Below are 13,445 nucleotides of genomic sequence, written 5' to 3'. Positions count from 1 at the left end.
TGAACGTGCTGACAAACAAAAACAGAAACAGAACTAAAACAGTTGAAAATTACAAGCTGAAAATTTCAGATGAACTAAAATGTTCACCTGTGCATATGTCTAATATTCATAAAAATAATTAATTACTTTGGACTTAATTTATATGCATTTCTGGATCTATTCATACTGGATACCGACAAATGAAGAGACCAGGTACTCACTAGATTCACAATTCACTTGCCTACGTGCTCAATACGAGTCATTTATACATTTCCAAAGTTTCCAGTGTAAAGGCACAGGATTTTTGATCTACAAAATTCAGCAAACTTTTATTTTTTCTTATCCAAAGTTGACATTTCAGTATGATTACCAAGCTTTTGTCAAAACCAACAACTACACAGTCTCATGTAAACATATAATTTGTGTAACTCACAGAAAAGAGCACTGTGATGATGGTTACTTGAAAAAAGAAAATAGAAAAAGTTTGAAGCCATTTTGGCCAGATTACGAGTGACGTGACTGTTTAAGTGCATCAGAAGTAGGGTGGGTATTCCAAGTTCAAAGTAAACACGATCACTTGAGCACAATTGAAATTAAAGCGCATCGGGTTAGCCCGACTTCAGAGCTCTGGTTAACTGTTACGCTCGAATAAAAAGTTGCACTAAAGACATAAAAAATAAATTTAAAAGTACTCATAATAATACCATCTAATAAAAATTATTTAAAAAAAAAATTTGCACAGAAAAAATATAAAGGTTCATAAATTTGAGATCTCAGGTGTTAGAAAGAAAAAAAAAGACTGGCAAAGCACTTACATAGAGATACATACATATACATGTGTAAATATAAATATGTATGTGTATATATAAATGTATATTATATATGTATATATGTGTACATATGTATTTATGTATTTTCTTGTGTATATATGTATTTACAGACATATATCAGCGCTGCAGAATCTGTTGGCGCTCTACAAATAACCGATACTAATAATAATAATATATACACATATAAATACATAAATACATATGTACACATATATAGACATATATATGTGCATTGGAGTCATTTGCAGTCAAGTAGCAAAACATGTAAAAGCATATTTATGCAATATTCATATTAAATAAAGGTTTTAAATATGTATTTACTGTTAATATTCCACAATCCAGTGTTTTGCACATAGCGGAATATGTTCTATGTATTTATAAATAGATATTCCTATATACAGTATATAGCTATATATATATATATATATATATATACCTATATATAATCATGTATTTATAGCGGTATACATACAAATTGTACCAAAATACCATCAGATACCGGTATATGTAGAAATAGGTATTTATAAATAAATAGAACATTCTTTTATGTTTTCATGTCAGGTTAGCGCACTTGAGACTATTCAATCGGGTTAGTACGCGAGTAGGGTGTTAGGTTTATTTCAACTTTTTTGCCCCATTGATTTAATGTGCGCACGATATCCTCAGTTTGGCTTTTTGCGCAGATCAGGTTAGTGCTCCACTCGTAATCTAGCCCTTTACGTCTTAAAAAAAACATTTTTTTATTATTTTTAAGATGGATGGCACATTATATACAATATTTATTTTAATCTGATACCACAAGATTTGAATTTTGTTCTGTTGGTAATTATTTTAGAAAAGACACAACCATTTAACAGACTAGTATACATTCCACCTTTCGACTTTATTAAAAGTGTGTCCAGTAACTTGTTCAGATTGAATGAAGACAAATAGTTGAAGGATAAAGGTTCCTTACATCAGCCTATTTGCCATCACTACTCGCAGCCTTTGAATTATGTTGTTTAGCCTTTGACATTTTGCTCTGGTGCTAATCTCTGCAATTCACATTGCAGTTGTCAAAATGAAATATATCCACTTCCAATACCTTTTCTATGTCTTTTGTCCCTTAAAGGGAGCTACATACATATAAATCTCTCTCTCTCTCTCTCTCTCTCTCTCTCTCTCTATATATATATATATATATATATATATATATATATATATATATATATATATATAACACGCAGAGAAAGTCCAGCACTCACTTGCAAGCTCTCAGCTAAGAATAAAAGCAAATCTGGAAGAGTTAGTTACCGCGTCACCCTAGACATATACAAAACACAGAAGGGCATTGCACTCTCAGATTGGACTGGGTACTCATCCTATGACCCTGCAACATGCTCAGTCCTGGGTGCTCAATAGCACTCTCAGGAAGCTGTGATGTCCCCAGAGTCACTGGCAGTTAACCCAAGACAAGTCTGGGTGCAAGGCCCATAGGGAAAATTACAAAACAAATTAATACAACACACAGAAAAAGTCCTGCATTCGCTTACAAACTCTCAGCTAAAATTCAAAGCAAAACTGGAAGAGTTAGTCACTGCATCTGGCCAAATGGGACAAGCCCATTATCACGTCAAGGTCTCTCCTAAAACCTGGGTTCCTAATACAGCCATACAAATGCAAGATTTAAATCAAACAAGCTAGGAACATGTCAAGGGTTCACAGACTTATGTAATCACCCTAGACATATACAAAACACGAAAGGGGACTGCACTCTCAGATTGGACTGGGTACACATCCAATGACCCTGCAACATGCTTAGCCCTAGGTGCTCAATAGCACTCTCAGGAATCTGTGCTGTCCCCAGTCACAGGTAGTTAACCTCAGAAAAGTCTGGGTGCAAGTCCCATAGGAAAAATTACAAAATAAATTAATACAACACACAGAGAGAAAGTCCAGCACTCACTTGCAAGCTCTCAACTAAGATTAAAAGCAAAACTGGAAAAGTTAGTTACAGAATCTGGCCAAAATGGGACAAGCTTACTGTATGTAATCACCCTAGACATAACATGGAAAACATGGAAGGGGACTTCACTCTCAGACTGTACTGGGTACACATCCTAAGACCCTGCAACATTCTCAGCCCTGGGTGCTCAATAGCACTCTCAGGAAGCTGTGCTGTCCCTAGAGTCACAGGCAGTTAGCACCAGACAAGTCTGGGTGCAAGGCCCATAGGGAAAATGACAAAATAAATTAATACAGCATGCAGAGAATGTCCGGCACTCGCTTGCAAGCTCTCAGCTAAGATTAAAAGTAAAATTAGAAGAGTTAGTTACCGCATCTGGCCAAATGGGACAAGCCCAGGTACCACGTGAAGGTCTCTCCCAAAACCTGGGTCCCTAATGCAGCCCTACAAATGCAAGCTCTCAAACAAACAAACTGGGAACTAGTCAAGGGTTCACAGACTTATGTAATCATCCTAGACATACACAAAACACAGAAGGGGACTGTACTCTCAGGGGCCCATTTATCAAGCTCCGTAAGGAGCCTGTGGGCCCGTGTTTCTGGCAAGTCTTCAGACTGCTCTGATGAGGCGGACAGGAATCGCCGGAAATCAACCCGATCGAGTACGATTGGGTGGATTGACACCCCCCTGCTGGCGGCGTCTGCAGGGGGCGGCGTTGCACCAGCAGCTCACAAGAGCTGCTGGTGCAATGCTGAATACGGAGAGCGTATTGCTCTCCGCATTCAGCAATGTCTGTCGGACCTGATCCGCACTGTCAGATCAGGTCTGACAGACATATGATAAATAGGCCCCTCAGACTGGAATGCGTACACATCCTATGACCCTGCCACATGCTCAGCCCTGGGTGCTGGGGTCTTGGAGTGCAGTCTCCTACCATGTCTTGTATTTCTCTGGGTGATTACATATACCTGTGCACCCCTCCCTTGTTCCCAGTTTTTTTGGCTTTGTAAGCGCGCATTGTGTGACTGTGTTAGGGACTCAGGCAGTGGAAAGGACCTTGATGAGGTGCCTGAGCTTTTCCCATTTAGCCAGATGCGGTAACTAACCTTTCCAGTTGTGTTTTAAAATCTTAGCTGTGAGCTAGATGGTGAGTGCTGGGTATCTCTATGTGTTGTATATATATATATATATATATATATAAAACAATTAAAATTATGGGGAGGCGAAAAGTGAGTTTAAAGTCCTCCACTAAATACAAAATATAGAGAAAATAACTCATTGTGTAAACCATTTACAAATCTAAACAAGTCAGAAGACTTGCTTTAAACCTAGAAACTCTCTGACTGCACTGTTTCCAATGCAGCAAAGGAATCTGGGTAAGATATGCAAATGAGGTTCACAATGACTCACCTTTTTACTTTAAGCCTGCTTTTTAAGACAGACTTCCCTTTATGCCATAGTACTGCTGCATTACACAGCTTTTATGCTTAGTACTAACCCTAGCTAAGCATAAAAGCTGTGTAATGCAGCAGTGCTATGGCATAAAGGGAAGTCTGTCTTAAAAAGCAGGCTAAAAGTAAAAAGGTGAGTCATTGTGAACCTCATTTGCATATCTTACCCAGATTCCTTTGCTGCATTGGAAACAGTGTAGTCAGAGAGTTTCTAGGTTTAAAGCAAGTCTTCTGACTTGTTTAGATTTGTAAATGGTTTACACAATGAGTTATTTTTTTTCTCTCTCTCTCTCTCTCTCTCTCTCTCTCTCTCTCTCTCTCTCTCTCTCTCTCTCTGTATATATATATATATATATATATATATATATATATATATATATATATATATATATATATACATACAAAACATGGAAGGGGACTGTACTCTCAGACTGGACTGGGTACACATCCCATGACCCTGCAAATGCTCAGCCCTGGGTGCTCACCGGCACTCACAGTTAGCTGTGCTGTCCACAGAGTCTGTGCTGTCCTTCCAATTTTGCTTTTAATCTTAGCTGAGAGCTTGTAAGTGAGTGCTGGACTTTCTCTGTGTGTTGCAATAATTTGTTTTGTAATTTTCCCTATGGGCCTTGCACCCAGGCCTGTCTGGGGTTAACTGCCTGTGACTGTGGGGACAGCACAGCTTCCTGTGAGCACCCAGGGCTGAGCATGTTGCAGGGTCATAGGATGTGTACCCAGTTCAGTCTGAGAGTGCAGTCCCCTTTCTGTGTTTTGTATATGTCTAGGGTTATTACATAAGCCTGTGCACCCTTCACTTGTTCCCAGCTTGTTGGATTGAGAGCTTGCATTGTGTGGCTGTTTTAGGGACCCAGTTTTTGGAAGGGACCTTGATGAGGTACCTGGGCTTGTTCCAGTTGGCCAAATGTGGAAACTAACCCTTTCATTTTTGCTTTTTATCTTAGCTGAGAGCTTGTGAGTGTTGGACTTTCTCTGTGTGTTGCATTAATTTGTTTTGTAACTGCCTGTGACTCTGGGGACAGCACAGAGTGCCAGTGAGCATCCAGGGCTGAGCATGTTGCAGGGTCATAGGATATGTACCCAGTCCAGTCTGAGAGTGCAGTCCCCTTTCCATGTTTTGTATATGTCTAGGGTGATTACATAAGCCTGTGCACCCTTCACTTGTTCCCAGCTTGTTGGATTGAGAGCTTGCATTGTGTGGCTGTTTTAGGGACCCAGGTTTTGGAAGGGACCTTGATGAGGTACCTAGGCTTGTCCCAGTTGGCCAAATGCGGAAACTAACCCTTTCATTTTTGCTTTTTATCTTAGCTGAGAGCTTGTGAGTGCTGGACTTTCTCTGTGTGTTGCATTCATTTGTTTTGTAATTTTCCCTATGGGCCTTGCACCCAGGCCTGTCTGGGGTTAACTGCCTGTGACTCTGGGGACAGCACAGCTTACTGTGAGTGCCAGTGAGCCCCCAGTGCTGAGCATGTTGCAGGGTCATGGAATGTATTCCCAGTGCAGTCTGTGTAAGGTTTTAGGAAGCCTGTGGAGAAATTCACTGTGGTTAAGAATCACAACTGCGGTCTGCTCAACATGTCAGAATGTAGTTACTGTCTCTTAAAATATTGAACTTAGTATTAAACAGAAGATATTGGACTTTGTTTCTCAAGATTGTGGCTAACATTAATCATTTAGACATAGGAGAGTGAATCAAGTCACATGACTCCTGTTTGAGGTGTCTTTGTTAGTGCCCTGCTAGAATCACATGACTAGCGTTATGACCAATAGAAGAGGATTCAAGCCAGGGGCGGGCCGCAGCCTCTTTTTAAAAACTGTGATTGGAGTGTCTGTTTACATTATTCCTCTTACGAAGAAGGTGTGTACTTTGTTGACCTTCAAAACGTGTAAGGAATATTACACAGACTCTGGCTTTTCATGACTTCTGCTCACTTAGGTTATTTACTGCTACAATAGAATTATATCAGAGTAGGGAGATTCACACTTTTTATCGCCTTTACTGGTACCACATATCATATTGAGGTTAAAGAGTGTAAGCAGGTTTTACCATTGGGTGTTTAATAAATATTGGCAACTTTTTACATATAATGTTGCACTAGTGTGTTTTCTCTTTTATTTCCCTTGGGCAACTGAAATGTGGAAATGGGAGCCTACCATATCCAGGGAGGACCGAAGCAAGATCACTGGAGATACGGCAACTGGGAGTTTGTCCATATTGTGTGCGGCACTTACCTCATTAAATTGAGGCTATTTTATGTAAGTAGGAAATTCGTAAGGGATCGGATTCCAACATCGTTACAAGTTATATGTTTCTAAAGTTACCAATGCTGGACTTTTATTGAATAATCCGTTTCTTTATTCAGGTGGATGTTGGGATTCTCACCTTTCTAACTGTGTGTTATTATTTTGGTTGTTTTTATTTGTACATTTGTATTAGTGTTTTAAACCTCTTAATATTTATAGGTTTTAACATAATTTTATGCATATATAGATATTTATCCCATATTAATTAATAGTTTTTATGGTATACTTATACATTTCTCTCTGTTTATCAAATCAAATGTATTAGGTTAGATTTTGTGGATTTCCCATGCATGCGCCTATTTCTTTTCTTTGCTCACAATCAAGATTACAAGTTTTGCGCTATAGAGGGTGTGAAATGAACGCAACAAATGTTGCATTATTTCACCCTCCATAGCGCTGTCATTACAAGTTTTTGAAAAGCCGCCTTGTGCGCAAAATCCAAGCACTACTTTGACGTGCTCATGCACGCTTTCCCCATGGATAGTCTGCGATCACGGAATAAAAAGCTACGTAACGCAACCCCATTGATTTATATGGGGGGGAAAAAACACGTCTAAACACTCCTAACCTGCTTCCCCCGAGATCGCCAACACCTAAATAATGTTATTAAACCCTAATCTGATGCTTCAAACATCGCCACCAACAAAATAACGTTATTAACCCCTAATCTGCTGCTTCCGATATTGCCGCCACTATAATAAAGTTATTAACCACTATTCCCCCGCACCCCAACAACGCCCACACTATAATAAAGATATTAACCCCTATTTCGCCGCTCCCTGACATCGCTGACACTAAATAAAGTTATTAAACCCTAAACCTCTGGCCTTCCACAACACTGCCACTAAATAAAACAATTAACCCCTAAACCGCCAGCCCCCCATATCACAAAAAACTAAATTAAACTATTAACCCCTAAACCTAACAACCCCCTAACTTTAAATTAAAATTACAAGATCCATATCTTAAAATAAATAAAAACATACCTGGAAAATTAAAAAAACATAAGTTTAAACTATAAATTAAACTAACATTACTATTAGACTAAAATTAAAATAACTACCAATTAAATAAATTAAATTACACATTAAAAAAAACCTAACACTACTAAAAAAATGTAATCTACAATTACAAAAAATAAAAAATACTAAATAACCAAAAATAAAAAAATACTACATTTCATAAAATAACAAACACTAAATTACGAAAAATAACAAATGAAATTATCCAAAATAAAATCAATCACACCTAATCTAATAGCCCTATAAAAATAAAAAAGACCTAGCCTACAATAAACTACCAATAGCCCTTTGTAGGACATTGCCCTAAAGAAATCAGTTCTTTTACCTGAAAAAGAATACAAAGACCCCTCCAACAGTAAAACCCACCACCCAACCAACCCCCCAAAATAAAAAAAAACCTAACTCTAACAAAAACCTAAGCTACACATTGCCCTGAAAAGGGCATTTTTATGGGCATTGCCCTTAAAAGGGCATTCAGCTCTTTTTCTTGCCCTGAAAAGGGCATTTAGCGCTTTTAAGAAAAGCCCAAACCCTAAACTAAAACAAAAAACCCCCAAAAAGTTTTTAAAAAAACCTAACACTAACCCCCAACAATCCACTTACAGTTTCTGAAGTCCGGACATCCAGGCAACAAAGTCATCATCCAGGCGGCGAGGTCTTCATCCAGGCGGCGTCTTCTATCTTCATTCAGACGGCATTTTCTATCTTCATCCCATGGGCATCTTCTATCTTTATCCCAGCGGCGTGGATGAGAGCTACTGAAATCCTATTGGCTGTTCAAATCAGCCAATAGGATAAGAGCTACTGAAATTCTATTGGCTATTCAAATCAGCTCCCATGCATTGAAGATTCAGTATACTGCAGCGATTGTATGAAGAGGATGCTCCGCACTCCGCACAGCATTGCTGGGATGATGATAGAATATGCCGCTGGGATGTAGATAGAAGATGCCGCCTGGATGAAGATAGAAGACACCACCTGGGTGGATGAAGACCTTGCTGCCTGGACACCTTATTAAGTTATTGAAAATAGGCTTACCAGTGGTATGTTGACGCATTTCGGCCTCTCACAGGCCTTTCTCAACCCCACAGTTTTCCTTTGGAACTTTACTATTAGGATACACCAGAAGTTTAGTTTAATTTCCTCCCAAAGCACACATTCTTTTTAGATCCATTGGGATACCCTCCAAACAATTTGGGAAATAATACACACATTTTCATTATCACATCTTTTCCACTTTTTTTGGGATACTTTTTACACATTTTTTCGGCTTTATTTTTACTTTTTAAGCCACTTTAAGAGTTTTTATATATAACTACTTTTATTGGAACTTTCTATTGGAATCTTTTATTGGAACTAAAAAATTTCCTATTTTTCCCATTTATTTGAACATTCAGATTTGTTTTGATTTTTAAAACACAGATTCAACACTACAAAGAAAGACTCTTTATCACCTGAAACATTATCAGCCCTCCTTTATCAGAGAGTGAGGATTTTTCCACTTTTTTTTTTCTCAATCACACAAAGATAAGCACTATATACACTGTATGTCAGCATCCATTTGTAACACATCTGTACATTGCCATGGAGTGTTTTATCCTTTGATTACCTCATTGTGAATACTATATTGTATTGTATTTTACTGTTTATATCTGTATCATGGATCCATGATGTTTTTTAACATTTGTTAGACATTGCGATTGATTTTAAAAGTGATGTTATAAATACATTTTTGTCTTTTACCACATCCACCTCAGCCTTCTCGTGTTGGCACTCTCTTCCCTCTTCCACGGAAATGTTAGTTCCAAAACCTCTGGAGTGCCAGAGTTGATCACCCCTGCTATAGGAATAGTACAGTGTGTCTATAATATATGTGTACACATATATACACATGTATACATACACACATACTAATAAATACATAATCAATATTGATCACTTCCCAATCAAACACCTTGTCATATAGCATATCCCATTTAAATACATTTTTATACATTTTCTTCAATATAAAATATATATTTTACAATTAATATGTATGCATATGAGTGTAATATTTTATTTTGTTTTGCATGTGTTTTGTTATACTTTTATTTTAGCCCAAACACTTTACTTTAGGTCTCAAGTTGTGCCAACTTTTTAAGCGCTGTTGTGTGTTGTCCTCATGTGCAACACATACCTTTCTACTTGTACTATGAGTGTGTATGTTGTGCTAAACATTCTCTGTTTATTCTGTTTTGTCATGGACTTGTAATACCAGATTGCACCCTAATCTTAGAACAGTCTTGTATTCTAGGCAAAAATGTATTTAATTCCACTTGCCAAAAATTACCTGTATACTCGGAGAAAGAAAAAAAAAAAAGCATCATGAAATAGATCAGCAACTGAATTCTTTATTTGAAATAAATTAACCTTCACAAGTATCCTGTTTATTTAATGGCTAGCTCATTAAGCATTTATGATGTGTTTTCATATTTCTTGAGAAAATGAGAACAAAAAGAAAGAATTCCTTGTGTTACATTATACATTGAACTCTATTTAAGATTTTACCAATTAGAACAAAAACAAAGGTGCCAGTCTAATAAGAAGTTCATGGAAAATGTTATCACATAAAGTTAGGATAAGCACAATATTTCTAATCCTGTGTTTCCATAAAGTAGATAAGGGCTTATGGCAGAAAGTAGGCCAATGTACTTATATTTAAGAATAAAAAGCCTTTTTTTATGTGGCACACATTTAGACAATCCCTCAAATAACTGTACAATTAACAATTATTTACTTACACCCTTCTTTAGAAAGGCACATAATAAAATGACTGGGATCTGGTAGCTGAGTGGCACAGCCTAGCCAGTTTGGGGATATCATGGCCCGGAGTAGAGTCTTAATGATCTAGGATTACTAGTTTTTTTTTTTTTTTCTTAATTATATTTTTATTGAGGTTTCAAAAAGCAAATCACAATAAAAGAAGAAAATACAGTATGCACAATTAGTCATTACAAAGAATGTCAAATACATTACAATGATGAGTGTATACAAACAATCTAGGAAGGAGAACAAGCATTAGTGACCAACACTAGATTACAGGTGTGATTTGCCAATTTAAACGTGAACCTTCTAATGAACTCCAGAGGCCTCTCCAGAACCTCAAACATAAGCAAAATAAAACAACTACCGAAGGTTAATATAGAATAAGAGAGACCACTTTTGGGCCTCAAACCAACCTCTTTTTTATTTATTATATTGGTTATAGGTAGAGTTATAAATATTATAGATAGATATTATAATATAATATGTGGGTATGTTGCATTTAGGAGGATATAGTGTAGTAATAAACAGTAAGTTTGGGTTCAAAAACTTTAACTCTATTTGTAGGTAGTATTAGGATTAATAGAAGTGCGGCATAGGCTAGACAAGCCGCATAGTTAGCACTCCTGAACTAGGAGGTACATTATGAGGTGTGAGGGGGAGGAGGTTATGTGTAAACATGACAGGCGGTATAAACAACAAATGTGCAGGTCCAGCCTACACTAGACTAAAATCCCAGACTTTGAGGTAAAGCTACTTGAGATAATGGAAAACAAATAAATACATTCTAGCCGCTATGCCACCAAGCTCTAACATATCAGCTACATCACAGTCACACATACCAGGTTAGAGACAAACCTCCCTTCTGCTGTTGTTTCTTCTTTTTTCTTTACCTTTCTCTTTTCCTCTCTTACCCTTCCCTCTCTTTTTTTTCCCTGAGTGCAGGAACAGTGTTGTATAATAGGCGGCACGTGAGATTGCTCAGGCTATATAAAGATTTAACATTAAGGATCCAAACATAAAGCAATAGACCAAGTAAGCCAGATACAGAGAGTAGTGAGAAAATGTTTAAACATCATGCTTACACATTGGGCCAAATAATACTAGAAAGTGTGAACTTCCCAATCTCCCTATGTAAATGTATTACTTTTAAGCTCTTAAGGAACTTGTTAGACTCTAGTAATGGGATACCTTACCTCTTAAGAGGCGTAGGGAGCTATAAATTAAATAGTAAAACCTTTCTCACTTACAGATATAGCTATGTATATATATATATGTCTTCAGCAATTAAATCTTCTGCTGTCAGGTTGAAATACTTATCCAATTAGAGAAAAATAAACATAACTCCAAAGTAATAAGCAGGGCAATTGATTAGGCATTATAATGTAAATAGGGAATATGATATTTCTACATACTTGAGATCTTTAAACCCTGTCGTCCAGACACGGGCCCTATGCCCAGACAACAGGTAGACCAGTTGTATAAATAGGTGTGTAACACAAGCAATTATTTACTTAACTTTCCCTAAGTTGATTAGATATCATTTGGAATGCCTATTATGCTAGAGAGGAGATCTGAGTTAAAAGATTGATCTAGAAGAAAATCAGAGAAGGGGTACTGTATATGTATAAACCTCAGTACATGTGAAAGACATAATAAGCATTTTACAACAGGAAACAAAATTAGCACAGTACCAATAAACAAATTTAAAGTGAGAGAGACAAAGATTGACAGTGCCACTAAAATTCAATATGCTTATCCCAGTCTAAACTTGTGCCCTAATCTATAAGCACTCTAACAGAACAAAACATATATTAACTAATAACTTTTTTATCAAACAGTAATGATGTCCTCATAAGGCTAGATACCAAGGGTAAGACTATGTAGAAGACATCTGTATATATATGATAATGTCCATTACCAATGAGAGAAATAAATCTGACAGGGGGGAGAAAAGAAAATCTCCCTAACAGCCTAGTTATAGCAGAGTCAAAATGGCCATATAAAACAGTCATTGCACAGTTATAACTCTAGTTCATGTGTGAGCTTCACAAGAAGTTTGCAAGGTGGTTTAGTTTGCTTTTTTTATACATCTATTAGGCTAGAGTGAGTGAGCTCTTTAACCATATACAAGATTTTTGGGGGACGATAAGCTGCATAAGACACTAGTGACACTATGAGATAGCAAGTGCTGGACCCTACAAGTAGGGTAGGAGAGAACGGTAAAGTAACAAAGGCAGCAGTCACATTATTCTGACAGTAACTCAGTTCAAGCGATCATATTGTCAGTATATAACTCAACACAGCCCATCCGCCTCCAGTTGTAGATTGGATATATTTAACCAACTCCAGTGCGGCTGTATTTACACTGACCCAGAAACCTCGCATCCTTTAGCCTCCAAGTTGACAATAACTCCACAAAAAATGCCGCATGTAGGATCCAAGTGCTGCTATGATACCGCGCGGCTGAACCTGGGCTGTGAATTAGCTGCACCAGCAGCGCGAACAGGGGACAGGAAGCTCCGTTACAGAAAAAGCTTTGAGGTGCTCTCAGGGCCTCCACCGTGTCAGCTAGGGAAAACAGTGCTGCATCGCTTTGCGTGGTAAGTTCTAGTGCCGCTCCGGAGCCATGTCTGAAGTCAAGTAGCCCGGGAGTCACATAGGCTAGGATGGAGCAAGGACTCCACTGAGCTCCCGGTCTCCAGCACTGCCCCCAACTCCTTTGGGTCAACTCTGCGCTGTGGCATACTGTCTCTGTATTAGCTGGGTGCGCGGTAGTGGTGATGTCCACTATATGATCTCCCACACTTTGCTTTTCATCCACTTGGGCAGACTCGGTAACAGGTAAACAGCTAGGAATAGGCTCAGCGACAGTTGTAAACAGGTGTGCTTCTAGGAGCCGACAGGAGGCCTCAATAAAGCTTAGTGCGATTATCTCCCAGTCTTCTGTGTCCGCCATGTTTCATTCACCTGGCTGCGTCGTGGGATTTAAAATAGTGAATATGCGTCGTAGATATTCAAACTTGGTTTAACAAGGTGCTGCAGTGTGAAATCTTGGAGGGATCTGTGACTGCGTATAAGTATCATAGGATAG

This window comes from Bombina bombina, chromosome 1 (assembly GCF_027579735.1).
Source record: "Bombina bombina isolate aBomBom1 chromosome 1, aBomBom1.pri, whole genome shotgun sequence".
Lineage (NCBI taxonomy): Eukaryota > Metazoa > Chordata > Amphibia > Anura > Bombinatoridae > Bombina > Bombina bombina.
This window is presented reverse-complemented; position numbering follows the sequence as displayed.